This window comes from Bombina bombina, chromosome 2 (genome assembly GCF_027579735.1).
Source record: "Bombina bombina isolate aBomBom1 chromosome 2, aBomBom1.pri, whole genome shotgun sequence".
Lineage (NCBI taxonomy): Eukaryota > Metazoa > Chordata > Amphibia > Anura > Bombinatoridae > Bombina > Bombina bombina.
The window spans coordinates 246789897-246807615 of NC_069500.1; positions in this window are offsets into that span (position 1 = coordinate 246789897).

Below are 17719 nucleotides of genomic sequence, written 5' to 3' on the forward strand. Positions count from 1 at the left end.
CATAGTCAGATTGGAAGGCTATAGAACTGTGGGATGTCATAGAAAAGTAATGATTACTATAGTGTCTTTGCCACCGATATACTTTCTTATTGAAATAATCATTTTGATCCCTGAGGTATTTTTAATTTTTATTTGAATTAATTTGTTTTCCAGCTTATCTAGTTCTTTTGGTACTGTGTATATAATGTGTTGAACGCAGCGGTTTGTTCTATGGGTTTTAGTTGCTCATTTTGAATCTGAATTTCCTGGTCTAATTTAGTTATTTCATCTTTATCAGCTTCAATTAAAATTTCCATGCATGTCATAAAACATGTACTTAGGGTTTTTTCCCATCTTTCAATATGATCTGGTCTTTTTAATTCATAAGCTGGGAACATTTTAATTCTCAGACCTCTAGGGATTACATTATCTGATTTGTACCTTTCAAAGGATTGCAAGTTCCAACATCTCTTAGTGTGTTTGTAGACAGTTTTGTGTAGTTGACACAATAAATTACTGACTTGTTCCTCACTCGCATCAGAAGGTATGGGTGCTGTCTTATTAAATATGGAATTAAATTCCAATTGTCTTTTTTGCTGTCTGGACAATAAGTCTTGTTGAATGTTCATTTTCAGTATAATTTGTGACCTTAGAAACCTAGGACAAACCTAGGTGTAAATTACTGATACTTAAACAAAAAAAGAAAAAGGTCTTAGAAAGCAATGACAAATTAACTCCTGGTGAACCTTGTTAAATTTTGTTTATAGAGGTAAAGTCTGGAGTGTGTCGTGAGCATATATTAATAAATATACTTAAAGAAAAGAAACCCTATTTGAGAAATAGGGAATTAAATAATGCTCCTTTTAGCACTAAATAGTGATAAGAAGTTAAAATATAACTTTTACTCGTAATACTGATAAAATGACAGCTACAATGATTAAGTAAAAATAAACAATTATGGCTTGCCAGAAAGAAAATTTTAAAACATAACTCCGTTGTGAAGGACTTGTTATACTGTTTACTTGCTAATCCCTAAGTAAGTACAGAGGGATCGAGTGTATAGTTGTGGTGAGAGGAGATTGTAATATATTATTAAAGAGAAGCCTCTAATTGGGAAATACCCAGTATCCCCTGTATTGGGCTAGAGTAAGCGCTCCGTTATTATAATTAATCCCTTCCCATCCTTCCCACCATTTGTTAGCAAAAACCACAATTTAAGTTAAGTCAATGATTCAATAATAATGGTCATAAACAACAGAGTGCAATTTAAAATACAAGAAGATGCCCCTGATGTGGTCGCGTTTCACTTTACGCTTCCTCAGAGGGGTCCGGTGGGCCGTTTGACAGCGGTAGTTATCGGGTTGAATAACCCGCCCACTAAGCTCTGATAGGTTGAATAACGTAATGGTAATGTATGACCATTGATGCATAAAATGGTCAGACAAAATTACTTCCGTGAGTACTTTGTCGGCATAAGATTAACTCTAGATTGTCCGGAGTGAAAAGGGGGATCCTTGGAATAGATGGTTATTTGAAATTGAATATGTAATTTCAAAATGTCACTGTGCATAATTATCTTACGTTTTTAGTGTGTGTCCCTTACAATGCAATCTTAAAAGAAAAGGATATTAATTCGCTATATCGACATATCTCTTTTTCTTTTTTAAAATAAATATGTCTACATATATCTGATGGTATTTTGGTACAATAAATATCTATACCTTTTTATATACAGATATATATATATATATATATATATATATATATATATATAAATACTTAGAACATATTCTGCAATGTGCAGAACATTGAAACGTGAAATATTAAATATGCATATTGCATTTATGTTTTTTTGTGTTGTCATCTACTTAACTGCAAAGGGCTTCAATGCACTAATATATATGTCTCATGTCTGTAAGTGTACATATGCATGTATGTGTTTATAGGTGTATATATGTCTGTAAATACATATATACACATATATGGACATATATATACTTGGCTTGAGAAAGGGCGCTGCCCGAAACGTCGCCTATGTTTGTCTGCTTGGAATAAAACCACTAATGTTTTATTTATGAGAGAGAGAGGTGCATAGCTGTTAGCGCTTTACTTGTTATCTAGCCCAAAATAATTTTAAAAGTTTAGTATTGCATTTATTCTCCGCCTCACTTCAGTCACAGATGCGGCCATATTAAAATCTGTCTTTTACTACATTCAAGTGTTGACCAGTTTGCAGCAATTCTTTGCTTCTTAATTCCTGATTCTGGCGAGCCTGAAGTCGCACTGAATAAGCTGGTTGACAGCTTAATAAATTGTCCCCAATGTCACAAAATAGGCATACAAAGTTGAATTTTACAAAATGGACTTTTAAGTTGGTATAAATATTCAGGTAGGCAATAGTGGCTTTAGGTGTAACTGATCGCTGTAGCGAATCATGTCCGCCCGGCATTGATAAATGCCGACAGATTTAACATTGCACAAGCATTTCGTGTGAAATGCTTGTGCAATGCCGCTTGTACAATCACTACCAAAATTTACAGAAAATAAACTGCAACTCAAACATTAATACATCATACACATGCAACTAGTACTTTCAAAGCCATCCCTAAGGGAGAATATATAAGACTAAGATGAAATTGTTCTGTCAGGGAGGCATTTAAACATGAATCTGTAAATCTAACAAACCGTCTAAGAGAACGAGGTTATAGTCACAGATCTATCAAGAAAGCACAAATCCAGGCATTAAAGATCAAAATGAGAAACACTAATACAGCCCAAACAAAATAAATTAGATTAATAACCACTTTCAATCCTCAAATGAAGGAAGTGAGTAAAATTCTTAATAATAACTGTTATATTTTACAAACAGACCCTCTCCTAGCTAGTCAAGAGGCCTAAAAAATATATGTGACATCTTAGTGCAAAGTCATTTCATTCAAAAACCAAGAAGGGAAACTCAGTCACAGGGCATGTTCCCGTGTGGAACATGCAACGCATGCCCACGAGTTTGGAAAATGTAGTCCTTACAAGATAAATTCTGCCAAATGCATACAATTTACATCATTTTATTCCTGTACTTCTGTGGGAGTAATCTATGTACTTAAATGCAGATGTAATTTATTTTACGTTGGCATGGCAACAAGATCAGTAAGAAAATTAATTTTGGAACATTGCAAGAACATACGTAACGCTAAAAAAGAGATTGAAGAAGGTAAACTTATAACAAGCGTTGCCAAGCACTTTCTCAAAAAACACAACAGCAATGATGCAGCAATAAAATTTGCTGTAATCGAAAAAGCCACATCAGATATAAAAGGAGGTAGTATAGAACAATTACTATTACAAAGGAAATGTAAATAGATACTGTACATTTATTAAACTGTGTAAGACCATACAGAATGAATGATAATAATTACAATGTATATTTATAAAAATCACACAGACTTAAATTGTTGGCCTATTCAACATCATTTAAGTACAATAATAATATTTAATTATCGCATTTATTACGTAAATTATTTTTATCACCATCACAAATATCACTTATAATATTCACTACGTTCAGATAAGTCTGCATCACATTAAAACTTCCAATACAACCACACACTTATATTTATCTAGTATTAATTTTTCACCTCGCCGTATTTCTTTAACATTATTATTTTTTAGTCACAATCAACATATTTCTATCATTGATTCATTCATTCAAAAACTGGTGGGATGGCATACAAATAATCAAAGCATCTCACTTGCCCCTCTCTTATACTGGATAACATATAAATTCCAGATCTTCATGTTGTCATAAGTAAATAAAGAACAGAAAGGGAAAAAAAGTCCTCATGCAATATATTTTTGACAGAACAAAGATTAACATCTTTCTTTTATTAACATCCTTGGTACATAACATATTAAAGTGTTAATTTGCAGATTCATTTATAGTGCTTTATTTATATATTTCAATATAGATGTCTGAAATGGTTAAATTTTTGACAAAACCATCAGATATGATATAGCATGCCAGGTGCTGAGCATTGACACCAGCATTGACTGTCTGTCCTTGGGACGAAATGTTTGAGCTTTCGAGGTGTAAGATACCAATGCATCAAGATTTTATAATTAGTTTCTAAAAGTGAAGAATCCACTGATTTATGGGTTGCTGCAAAGATTACCTTCCACTCATTGATAGTTATAGTGGACAACATCTCTTTGAGCCACGTTTTACTGTATGAGGGAAGAGTATGGGGGAATGTATAATGAGAAGTTTATATAATAGGAAATGTTGCTGGGCCTGGTCGGCTGAACAAGTCTTCAAAAATTTCCAGGGCCGGCTTGATCTTCCATTCCAGCCCTGCATGAATGTAGGGGTTAGAGCTGTAATGTATTGGAAGAAGGCAGTTTGTCGTGTTTTATGTGCACAGATGTTTACTAGTCTAATTAACCTGCCAAATAGTAAATCCTGGAGCCCCAAATATTGTATTGTTTGAGCTTTCGAGGTGTAAGATACCAATGCATCAAGATTTTATAATTAGTTTCTAAAAGTGAAGAATCCACTGATTTATGGGTTGCTGCAAAGATTACCTTCCACTCATTGATAGTTATAGTGGACAACATCTCTTTGAGCCACGTTTTACTGTATGAGGGAAGAGTATGGGGGAATGTATAATGAGAAGTTTATATAATAGGAAATGTTGCTGGGCCTGGTCGGCTGAACAAGTCTTCAAAAATTTCCAGGGCCGGCTTGATCTTCCATTCCAGCCCTGCATGAATGTAGGGGTTAGAGCTGTAATGTATTGGAAGAAGGCAGTTTGTCGTGTTTTATGTGCACAGATGTTTACTAGTCTAATTAACCTGCCAAATAGTAAATCCTGGAGCCCCAAATATTGTACATCCTTGTGAAGGGTAGAGAGTCCTAGGAGTAGCTCTGTCTCTCCTTGTTTCTTTTCTTGCTTACCGAGGTTATGTAATATAAGTCTGTTACCTATTTATGTTAGTCTCAGCCCAGCAGTCATAAAATATAGGAGTCATTTTAAAATCAGCCCTCGGATTGTTTACCTGTAACAATATTTTGTTGGCTGACTATATGAGTATATTATTTTTATAGACACGTTATTATTACCTCTTGGTTTAAGTGTTTTTAATTTAGCCTGTTAATGTATGAATGATTATTCCTAGTTCATTTCTGTGTTCCACCAGATGATCTTTGGGAGTGGTCATCCAGTAGCAATGACTACCACAGGATGCAAACTGCATTTTCTGCAACTTTCATGTTATTATTATCAGTTATTTGTAGCATGCCAACAGATTCCACAGCGCTAATATTAAATTATTATTAAAAATATTCTTTCACATAAATAAAAAGTGTTGTAACAAATTAATAATATTGATTTGAACAAAGTTATAATAGGCCATATTTCATTTTGTAACTGTTCTTATACCGTAATAATTTATATACCCTAATGTCAAAGGAAAAAACCTACAATGTATTATATTTTGGCATTAACGCAGTTATCAAACAATGTGGAAACCTGAATAAGTAACACATTCTCAACCTTTCCTAGCAATAACCTCCTGAAATATTCTGTTTCAAGACTTGATCACTGAGAGTATATTGTAAATCTCAAGCACAAAACACTGTAAAGAAAGAGAATAAACAAATATATTTTCTGTTGCAGCTTGTCCCAGATGTTGAATGCTCTTGACACTAAAGTTTCTTTTCATATTGTTCAAACTATATAAATTGAAATCCAAGTTTTTGTTAACTGTTTGGCTTTATTCTTCTTCTATATGAGATAGTAAAAGAATTATTTATTTGGCAGTAGGGGATTCATATATTGTATTGTATACAAGCACATTGTTGAGATGCAGGGTTTAAGGGAGCAGTCGAATTTGAACCGTTATGGCTCATCATGAAATTTCAAATACCTTTCCTATTTATTTCTATTATCAAAATTGCTTTGTTTCCTTGGTACCCTTTGTTGAAAAGCATAAATAGTAGGTTCAAGAGCAGCAACACACTACTAGGAGATAACTGGTGATTTGGTGGCTGCAGATATTAGTAATTCTATAAATCACAAACCTATATGTAGAAAGAAAAACATTACTTTTACTCCTTTGCCAGTGTGTGTATAAGAAGAAATCAATTTGTATTGAATATGTTTCTGTAAAAACAAACACACGTCCATTTTTTTATATAAATATGTCACAGAAAAGCCAGATGAGGAGTCTGACAAGGGTCCTATAAAGACATGTGAGGCTGACCCCCCCCCCCCCACACACACACAAATAAAAATAAAAGGTGTCTTACAGTAAAATTGATTGTACATTCTAAATTATACACTCTCAGCATTTAAAGGGCCAGTAAACCCACCAAATAATGTTATATAATTCTGCACATAGTGAAGAATTACATAACATTAGCCTAGCGCCAGCTTTCTAAATCAAAGTATTTAATTAATATGTACCTATGAAAACTAATTTTACAGACCGCCGCTCCTTGCTCTACTGAGCAGGTCTTTTTATTTCCTAAACGCATCTAGGCACGCCGTCTAGGGACAGCCAGCCCGATCGCGCCATTAAACTAAATGTAGCTCACTCCCGCTCTGGTCTGGTAGAGGGAGCAAGCTACATTTAGTGATGGGGATATGGGAATATGGGGATGGGGATAAACAGACAAGCCAAAAAACCCCAATTATAATTAGATTCCATATAAATATAATTAGAAATGTATATATATTAGCCAATTACGGTGCGGGATCATGTTCCCGACATCCTTAACTATTGTAATTTTCCTTTTTTTTAACTGCCAACAGTTATGTGTCACTTCTAATTATCCCCATATACATTTCTGGTAAAAGCGAAACCGGAAATGACGTCATTTACCTATACCGGAAATGCCGCTACGGACACGGCTGATCAACATACACTCATGGAACGGTCAGTGAAACATATGCCATCATCACTATATTAGGATGATGCACCTCCGTATCTATGTTATACTTCTGTCTCTATGTTCTACAAGCTTTACACTATAACTATATTTGCAATAATCTCTATACATCTAAAAAAAAAAAAAAAAAAAAACCCACATAATTCCCTAAACAGGAAGTGGGTGTATCTCTATGCATCTCAATAACCCACAATTCCCTAAACAGGAAGTGGGCGTATCACTATTTTGGCGCCAAAATGACCACTTATGATTTGATCAGTCACCTTATATAAAGCCATTGATGCCCCTAATTGTATTACTGTCTTGAAAAAGGCCTTATATAGGCTATAACGCGTTGACAACTGGGACTTGCAGAACTATATATGAAATACAAGAAATATATAGCACCCCACCTTTGGTTTTCACATTGAGGATTACTGCATCACATTTACTCATTGCATTTGGTTTTATTTTTATCCTCACATTTCACATTTTTTCATCATTTTTTGATTGTAGACATTTTTTTCATTTTTTCACTTTTTGGATTTTTCCACTTGCTTCCCTTCACTAAGGAATCAATTTTATCTTTTTCTTCACATAGGACCAATTGACACGATTGACTTTTGGACATTTGTATTTTATTTGTTGCTAGACTTTTATTTTTGCTTTTGCTACCACTGATGCTTACTAGCTTTATATTTGGTACTAACACCAATTTTATGTACTCCACCTGTCACTTGTAATTATTGCACAGGTTATCAATCTTACATCTCATATGCAATTACTGTAATTTACCTGTCATTTGTAATCACTGTACAGTTTACATGGATCCATGCTAATTTTTATTGTATAATTTACTGTTTGATTTTATTATCACTGTTTTTATTGTATGCTTTTATGTGTCTGTTAGGATTAAACTTCTTACACACATCTTATTAGGTACGTTCTCGTTCATTATCACCTCTGCCTTTCATTTAGGCGCTTTGTACATTACACCACCAAATTCTTCTTCCTTTGGCAGGCTAGGCGGCCTTTGTACACAGCTAGAGGTATCCCCAGGGCGTTTGGTCCAGTTCCCTTATGTTCTCATGAGGCCAACTCACTGAACTGTCTGCAATACTCTGGATACTTTCTGATGTGTGACACTGTATTCCTTACAGCTTTATCAAGGATCAAGGACATATGCTCGTCGGTACCAGAATTTTCTTCCATTACTGCCGAAAAGCTATTGCCAGAGCTGCAGTAGAGGAACATTTTATAAGTCAAGAGCAGTTCAGTGTTTCAGTTTGTCCCAAATATTTTCTCTCAGAGCTCCGACCTTGCCAATCCAACACTGCTTGGGCAGACCTTGCCGTGTGGCAAGGTGCTCAGTCTTACTGAAACTCATCTGATATATGCGCACGTAATTTACAGTTACCCAAAACTTTTCTCCCCATAAATTTGTTCCAAATGATCTATTTTACCTGCTGGATTGTATTGAATTGTTTATAAGTAGCTAGATTACCCTTATTTCGGCATTTGAAATATCTAATTTAGCCTGTGTTATCCCCACCTATACTGAAAGTTTTTGGACTTATGTCCAAGTTATTGAAAGGCTATGTAAACACAGCCAGCAGACAAAATTACACTTCCAGTGGGGGGTAGAAGTGATAACTAATAAAATGATAATTTTCCATTGTTCTCTAAGTATTGGGGTTTGGTTTACAAACAGACACAAGATAAGGAAGCAAGTGTGTGTACACAAAGTGTTAAAGTGTTCATGAGATCTCATTTTACCTTCAAGGTCAACCCATTTCAATAGACCGTAGTTTCAAAGCATAAAACCAGCAATTTCATATCCACAAATAAACCTGAAAATGCAATTTCTCATATATTCTATACTCTGCAGCTGGTATAACAAGCCACTGGAAATACATTAAGGGAAAACAATTTTACTGTATACTGTCCCTTTAAATATAAGGACAATAAAGTCTGCCTTCAACACCCAAATATGTGCAAAGTGAGGTACCACAACCATTTCCTAGTGAGATTTAGGGATTACATGCAGCTGACCTAGCATGGTAATTGTAGTCATAGGGGTCAATTTATCAAGCTCCGTACGGAGCTTGATGCTCCATGTTTCCGCTGCTCCATAACCTGTCCGCCTGCTCTGAGGCGGCAGATAGAAATCAACGCAATCAAAAACGGGCGGAATTGCACCAGCAGTTTACAAGAACTGCTGGTGCAATAGTATCATGTCCGTCCGCACATAATAAATTGACCCCATAAAGTTCAAGATTGTCCTAGTGAAAATAGCTTCACAGTGGCCAGTGTGATGTTGCCAGCCAGGTCTATGGAAGAAGTTGTGTGTGACATTCTCCAGCAAGTGGTTTGTGTGGGCTCCCAGAGTCTAACTTTTCTGTAGTAGCACCATCTGCTTTATATTGATGAAGAAAGGCAGCAATACATTTAGCTTTTTTATTTATTTATTTTTTATTTAGGTGATTTCCAAACAATATGCACTTTCAAAAGTCCATCTGTTAAACTATGTGGGAAATAATTTCTTCCAATAAGGTTTAACAGGTCTTCCTAATGCTCCCGATTATATAAAGTTGTTGGTTCATCCTGCAGGTGAGTATTTTGTTGTTCAAATGCACATTTATTTGCATGTTTATGTGTTTTTACTAAAATATTGATATCTTGATATACACTAACAGCAGTATCCCAGCTCCTCTGCAAGCAACTTTCAAGCTCACACATTAACAGCAGTAACCCAGCTCCTCTGCAAGCAACTTTCAAGCTCACACACTAACAGCAGTAACTCAGCTCCTCTGCAAGCAACTTTCAAGCTCACACGCTAACAGCAGTAACCCAGCTCCTCTGCAAGCAACTCTCAAGCTCACACGCTAAAAGCAGTAACCCAGCTCCTCTGCAAGCAACTTTCAGGCTTACACACTAACAGCAGTATCCCAGCTCCTCTGCAAGCAACTTTCAAGCTCACACTTTAACAGCAGTAACCCAGCTCCTCTGCAAGCAACTTTCAAGCTCACACTTTAACAGCAGTAACCCAGCTCCTCTGCAAGCAACTTTCAAGCTCACACTTTAACAGCAGTAACCCAGCTCCTCTGCAAGCAACTTTCAAGCTCACACTTTAACAGCAGTAACCCAGCTCCTCTGCAAGCAACTTTCAAGCTCACACACTAACAGCAGTAACCCAGCTCCTCTGCAAGCAACTTTCAAGCTCACACACTAACAGCAGTAACCCAGGTCCTCTGCAAGCAACTCTCAAGCTCACATGCTAAAAGCAGTAACCCAGCTCCTCTGCAAGCAACTTTCAGGCTTACACACTAACAGCAGTATCCCAGCTCCTCTGCAAGCAACTTTCAAGCTCACACACTAACAGCCGTATCCCAGCTCCTCTGCAAGCAACTTTCAAACTCACACACTAACAGCAGTATCCCAGCTCCTCTACAAGCAACTTTCAAGGTAATTTACTTGTAGGATATCTCCAATCAAGACAATGGCCCATATTTATCAACCTGTCAACTTACTTGCATTTGATGGCACCAATACGCTCGCCTTAGATCGCCTAACACCGCTGCCGCGGACCTGAATACGTTTTCCAAAGTTACCAAAAAAGCTGTCAAAAAGCCATGCACCAAGTACGGGCGATAAGCAGCAGACTGTTGTTAACTAACAGTCATCGATCTCGCTGCTCTTTGGCTTTTCCCCAGCTTTATTGGTACTCTGTCACTAAACACCCACAATATACTAAACTGTTTTAACCCTATACCGCCGCTCACGGACCCCGCCGCAACTAAATAAAGTTATTAACCCCTAAACCGCCGCTCCCGGAGTCCACCGCCACCTACATTATACTTATTAACCCCTAATCTGCTGCCCCCTACACCGCCGCCACCTACATTATGTTATTAACCCCTAATCTGCCGTCCCCCTACACCGCCACCACCTACATTATGTTATTAACCCCTAATCTGCCATCCCCAACGCGCCGCCACTATATTAAATCTATTAACCCCTAAACCTAAGTCTAACCCTAACACACCCTAACTTAAATCTAATTTAAATAAATATAAATAAAATTACTATCATTAACTACATTATTCCTATTTAAAACGAAATACTTACCTATAAAATAAACCCTAAGATAGCTACAATATAACTAATAGTTACATTGTATCTAGCTTAGGGTTTATTTTTATTTTACAGGCAAGTTTGTATTTATTTTAACTAGGTAGAATAGTTATTAAATAGTTATTAACTTTTAATAACTACCTAGCTAAAATTACTACAATTAAATAAATTACATAAATCAAATACAATTAACTAAATTAAATACAATAATCTAAATTAAATTAAATTAGCTAAAGTACAAAAAAACCCCCCACTAACTTACAGAAAATAATAAACAAATTACAGAAATTTAAACTAATTACACCTAATCTAATAGCCCTATCAAAATAATAAAGCCCCCCCCCCAAAATAAAAAACCCGTAGCCTAAACTAAGCTACCAATAGCCCTTAAAGGGGCCTTTTGCGAGGCATTGCCCCAAAGTAATTAGCTCTTTTACCTGAAAAAAAAAATACAAACAACCCCCCAACAGTAAAACCCACCACCCACACAACCAACCCCCCAAAAAAACCTAAAAAAAAAAAACCTAAGCTCCCCATTGCCCTGAAAAGGGCATTTGGATGGGCATTGCCCTTAAAAGGGCAGTTAGCTCTTTTGCAACCCAAAGTCCTAACCTAAAAATAAAACTCACCCAATACACCCTTAAATAAACCTAACCCCCTGAAGATCGACTTACCAGGAGACGTCTTCATCCAAGTCGGGCAGAAATGGTCCTCCAGACAGGCAGAAGTCTTCATCCAAACCGGGCAGAAGTGGTCCTCCAGACGGCATCTTCTATCTCCATCCATCCGGCGCTGAGCGGGTCCATCTTCAAGACATCCGACGCAGAGCATCCTCTTTGGCTGACGACTACCCGACGAATGAAGGTTCAAGATGGCGTCCCTTAGATTCCGATTGGCTGATAGAATTCTATCAGCCAATCAGAATCTAAGGGATGCCATCTTTGATGACGTCACTTAAAGGAACCTTCATTTGTCGGGTAGTCGTCGGCCGAAGAGGATGCTCCGTGTCGGATGTCTTGAAGATGGACCCGCTCCACGCCGGATGGATGAAGATAGAAGATGCCATCTGGATGAAGACTTCTGCCATCTGGAGGACCCCTTCTGCCCGGCTTGGATGAAGACGTCTCCCGGTAAGTCGATCTTCAGGGGGTTAGTGTTAGGTTTTTTTAAGGGTGCATTGGATGGGTTTTATTTTTAGGTTAGGGCTTTGGGCTGCAAAAGAGCTAACTGCCCTTTTAAGGGCAATGCCCATCCAAATGCCCTTTTCAGGGCAATGGGGAGCTTAGGTTTTTTTAGTTAGTTTTTTTTGGAGGGGGTTGGTTATGTGGGTGGTGGGTTTTACTGTTGGGGGGGTTGTTTGTATTTTTTTTCTGATAAAAAAGCTGATAACTTTGGGGCAATGCCCCACAAAAGGCCCTTTTAAGGGCTATTGGTAGTCTAGTTTAGGCTAGGGGTTTTTTATTTTGGGGGGGCTTTTTTTATTTTGATAGGGCTATTAGATTAGGTGTAATTAGTTTAAATTCCTGTAATTTGTTTATTATTTTCTGTAATTTAGTGGGGGGGGGGGTTGTACTTTAGCTAATTTAATTTAATTTAGGTTATTGCATTTAATTTAGTTAATTGTATTTAATTTAGTTAATTTATTTAATTATAGTGTAGTGTTAGGTGTTATTGTAACTTAGGTTAGGTTTTATTTTACAGGTCCTTTTGTATTTATTTTAGCTAGGTAGTTATTAAATAGTTAAAAACTATTTAATAACTATTCTACCTAGTTAAAATAAATACAAACTTGCCTGTAAAATAAAAATAAACCCTAGCTAGCTACAATGTAACTATTAGTTATATTGTAGCTATTGTAGGGTTTATTTTATAGTTAAGTATTTAGTTTTAAATAGGAATAATGTAGTTAATGATATTAATTTTATTTATATTTATTTAAATTAGATTTAAGTTAGGGGGTGTTAGGGTTAGACTTAGGTTTAGGGGTTAATAAATTTAATATAGTGGCGGCGACATTTTGAACGGGAGATTAGGGGTTAATAACTTAATGTAGGTGGTGGCGGTGTAGGGGTGCAGATTAGGGGCAGATTAGGGGTTAATAAGTATAATGTATGTGGCGCCGGTGTCGGGGAAGCAGATTAGGGGTTAATAAGTATAATGTAGGTGGCGGCAGTGTCGGTGCAGCAGATTAGGGGTTAATAAGTATAATGTAGGTGGCAGCGGTGTAGGGGGGGCAGATTAGGGGTTAATAAGTATAATGTAGGTGGCGGCGGTGTAGGGGGCGGCAGATTAGAAATGTTTAGACTCGGGGTACATGTTAGGGTGTTAGGTGTAAACGTAACTTTTTTCTCCCATAGGAATCAATGGGATATCAGGCAGCAGCGAACATGAGCTTTCACTGCTTTCAGACTCCCATTCATTGCTATGGCATCTGCTGTTTCCAGGGCGGCGTATTGAAAACCAGGTACGCTGGGCTGGAATAGTGCCGAGCGTACCTGGTAGCAAAAGTAGTCAGATAGTGCCGAATTTGCATTCAGAACATCTGTAATGACGTAAGCATCGATCTGTGTTGGACCAGCGGATCGTATGTTACGTCACAAAATGCTACCGGTCTGTAGCCTTTGATAAATAAGGCAAATCAGGCTGGCCACAAATACGCTGCGGAATTCCAGCGTATTTGTGGTTGACAGCTTGATAAATAGGGGCCAATGAGTGCTTTTTTTTCTTATATCTGTTGGGCTAATATGGAATTGGTTTTAACCTTTATTATTGTAACATTCCAATCCCCACCTCCCCCTCTACTCTTTTTCAAGCTACACCTCCCCCTACACCTACACTTTATCAACAGGAAGTTTTACCTTACCCCTCTCTTTTTCACAGCTCACACACTAACAGCAGTATCCCAGCTCCTCTGCAAGCACTAGCCCTCCAATTCCCCCTCCACCACCCATCCTGTTGATTACCTTAATATATAAAGACCTCCTAACAGTAATTAGGCACAGTTGTCACTAATGAACCAGGATAGAGACATTACTTCACACTCACAGCCTCTGTACTGACACTTTACCATATTCTGTTACACTTTTCTAACCCTTATTTACTAGCCACACACTTCCCTCACTCTCAGTTTACACTGCCTTATATCAGACATATTTACCTTCTACATTTTGTGTCCATTCCCTCTTCTTTAGATTGTAAGCTTGAGAGCCTTTCTACCTGCAAGCCATGTTTTATTTTAAGTAAAATACTACTGATTGGGCACTCCTCTCCTTTTGTATATCTCAATTATTGCACCTACAACTGTAATGTACCCCAATACTGTACTTGTTTGTGTATGTAATGCATCCCTGTAATGTTTTATTATTACTTGTATAGCACTGCGTATAGCACTGCTGGCGCTTCTTTAAATACCTGATAATAATAATAATAATAATAATAATAATAATAATAAAATATCAAATAACTGGATGTGTTTTCTGTTTTATATATATTTGAAGTGGCATTGTACTGTGATTTTATTTTGCCATTTACAATAGCAGTTTTTGTCTGTTGAAACCACCACCTTTATTGAAAATATGAATACTTAAGAATTTTATATAGAAAAGCTATATAAACATTAGGCAGCAATTAGCAATCAAGTCCCCAATAACATTGAGTAAGGACAGAGAGATAAGGAGGCCCCTAAAGGGACCAAAAACAGTTTGAACTAACATAAGTTTTTAAATATATTATGCAGCCAAATCTTACCTGCAAATGGTTTCTTTTTTTAAACCTCATTAACCCCTTTAATTCAGGCAACGTTTTGTTTGCAGCAAGCTCCCCCCTGGGCATTTCTATATATGGAAGGTGCTATCTAGGCCATAGCTATGGCAGAATGCACTCGTGCATATGCATTGTAGGAGGCAGAGTCACATGACACCTGACTAAAGCAGTGCACAGTATAATGCTGAAGCTTTCATAAACCATTATCCCCATGGAAACAAGCAAGCCTCTTGGCAAAAATCAATACCAGTACCTGGTTGCCCTCCTCAACCCCCCCCCCTTACTTGCATAAGTAATTATCCTCACGTGCACACTTTGCTACATGATACCTCAGGCTTTTAAATAAGACACTGATAAGGGAGGTGGAGCAAGCTACACTTGGCAACAATAAAGTGTAAGTCATTTCACAGAGTTTTGGAAATTTTATTAAAATACTTTTTTTTTTTACACTTTTTTTTCACAGACTGTGTTACTGCAGTTAACCTTTTTTTAAAATTCCCCATAACTCAAAATGTTTGATGTAGAGATGGTAAAATTAAGAGATCTGCTATCTCTGCAGGCTTGTTCTTGTTATGGGCATGTTCTTGAGAACAATGGAGTAAGGCTTCAATCAGCAAGAAACAGCTATTTTTATACAAAAATAAACATAAAGAAGCAATGTCCCATACATTATATACTCTGCAGCTACTATAACAAGTAATTAGGAACACATTAAGTGGAAATCAATTTTACAGATCAACATCCATTCAATACTATGGGGTTGATGTATTAAGCAGCGGATACTGCAATCTACCCCCGAAGCTCACCGGAAACAGAAGTTAAAGGGACACTGAACCCAAATTTTTTCTTTTGTGATTTAGATAGAGAATGCAATTTTAGTTTCTAATTTACTCCTATTAACATTTTTTTTTTTCGTTCTCTTGCTATATTTATTTGAAAAAGAAGGCATCTAAGCTTTTTTTATTAGTTCAGTACTCTGAACAGCACTTTTTTATTGGTGGATGAATTTATCCACCAATCAGCAAGAACAACCCAGGTTGTTCACCAAAAATGGGCCGACATCTAAACTTACATTCTTGCATTTCAAATAAAGATACCAAGAGAATGAAGAAAATTTGATAATAGGAGTAAATTAGAAAGTTGCTTAAAATGTCATGCTCTATCTGAATCACAAAAGAAAAAATTTGTGTTCAGTGTCCCTTTAAGAAGCAGCGGTCGTAAGACTGCTGCTCCTTAACTTCTCCGCCACCTCTTAGGTGGTGGACTGCAAGGGCGGATTGGCCATGAATGTGTAGGGGGCTGCATTGTACAATCATTTCACCAGAAATGCTTGTGCAATGTTAAATGCGGACAGCGTATGCTGTCGGCATTTAGCGATGTCGGGCGGACAAGATTCGCTATGTCCAGCTGACATTTGTTAAATTGGCCCCTTAATGTCAATATTGTAGTTTGCAATAATCAACATAGTACTTTACATATACTTCCTATAATTTTCTTTCTTTTTTATTGTCTGTTTATTTAGTATTTAATATGTTGCTTTATTTTATAATAATTTATTTGATCTTATTTTCCTCTACAGTTTTTGCTTTTCTAGTGTTTAAGCATTATATTTTACAGATGGAGAGAATACATGGTATGTATATATATATATATATATATATATATATTTGGATAAATCCAGTACCAGTTTGTATACTGACATTGCATGCTGGCTATTGAAAATGCATCTATATGTTTGCCAGAGCATTGAAGGCTGTTGTGTCTGCAGGCTCAGACATGATAAATGCCATAAGTAATCATCCTCAGATTCAGCAGAGATTAGTAAGGATTTGTTAGATTGTACATCATTATTGTGCATCTATCACAGGTATTAGGGGCATTAGAAGACGAGACTTTTCAAGCTGTATGGCACTCACACGATTATTTTGGTGTCACATATCATTAGCTTATGTTTTCTGTTGATAATGTCTTGATACAGAGTAAAATGACTGAGGAACATGTTTCTGTATCAATTCAACCTCAACAATTACAAAATATTAAAACAATGCTTTGTTTTTAAATTCTACAATTTATTTATATTTATTAATAAAACTGCACATTTTATGCATTTTAAACTTTAATGATATCCGATACAAGTTCAGATGGAGAAAAAAAAACAACGGGAATATTACACATTATTAAATAAATTATATGGGATTTTATTACAATATATGGAGTTCCTCCTTTTTTTGATTGTAAACAAGCAGGGAAATGTATTAAGCTGCGAGTGGAAAGTTGTCAAACTGTGAATCTCTTCACCAGCAATCGCAAACTTGTGAGTCAACATCATGTGGCAAAGAGCTCTCTTGTGCAATCCCTACCCCTGTTCTTTTGCAACAAATCGCAAGAGAGCAGGGCCTGTCTATCACCACAAATGTTAAGACTTGTTTAATTTTGTTTTTGCAAACTCTCAGAAGCTGTGGTTGCAGCTTGATACATTTTCCTAACACTGTATATTTATAAGAGAAAAAAATAATAAACAAAAAAAGCTGTATAATTTTTCCATTATAGCTCCTTTTAGAAAATACAAGATTTACAGTCAACAAATGACTGTTAATGAAACAATTTATTTTTCAATATGGTTGGTTGTTTAAATTCAGAAAAAAACAACTCATCCATCTATATTTTCTTGGCATTTAGCAGATGGAAAATTCTTACAACATTTTAAATTATACTAAACTCGTACAGATGAATTTGTCACTATTCTATGTTCGACAGTTCTCTCATCAGGGCAATTTTAGCAAGATGATTCTCCAGCAATATTAGGCCAATTAAAAGAGCAGTAAACAGTTATTTTCTGTAATTATTCTGTAATTATTGCTGTGAATAATAAAATAGCATGATAGAAATAAGATAATTTGTTGTAATTTGTGAATACAG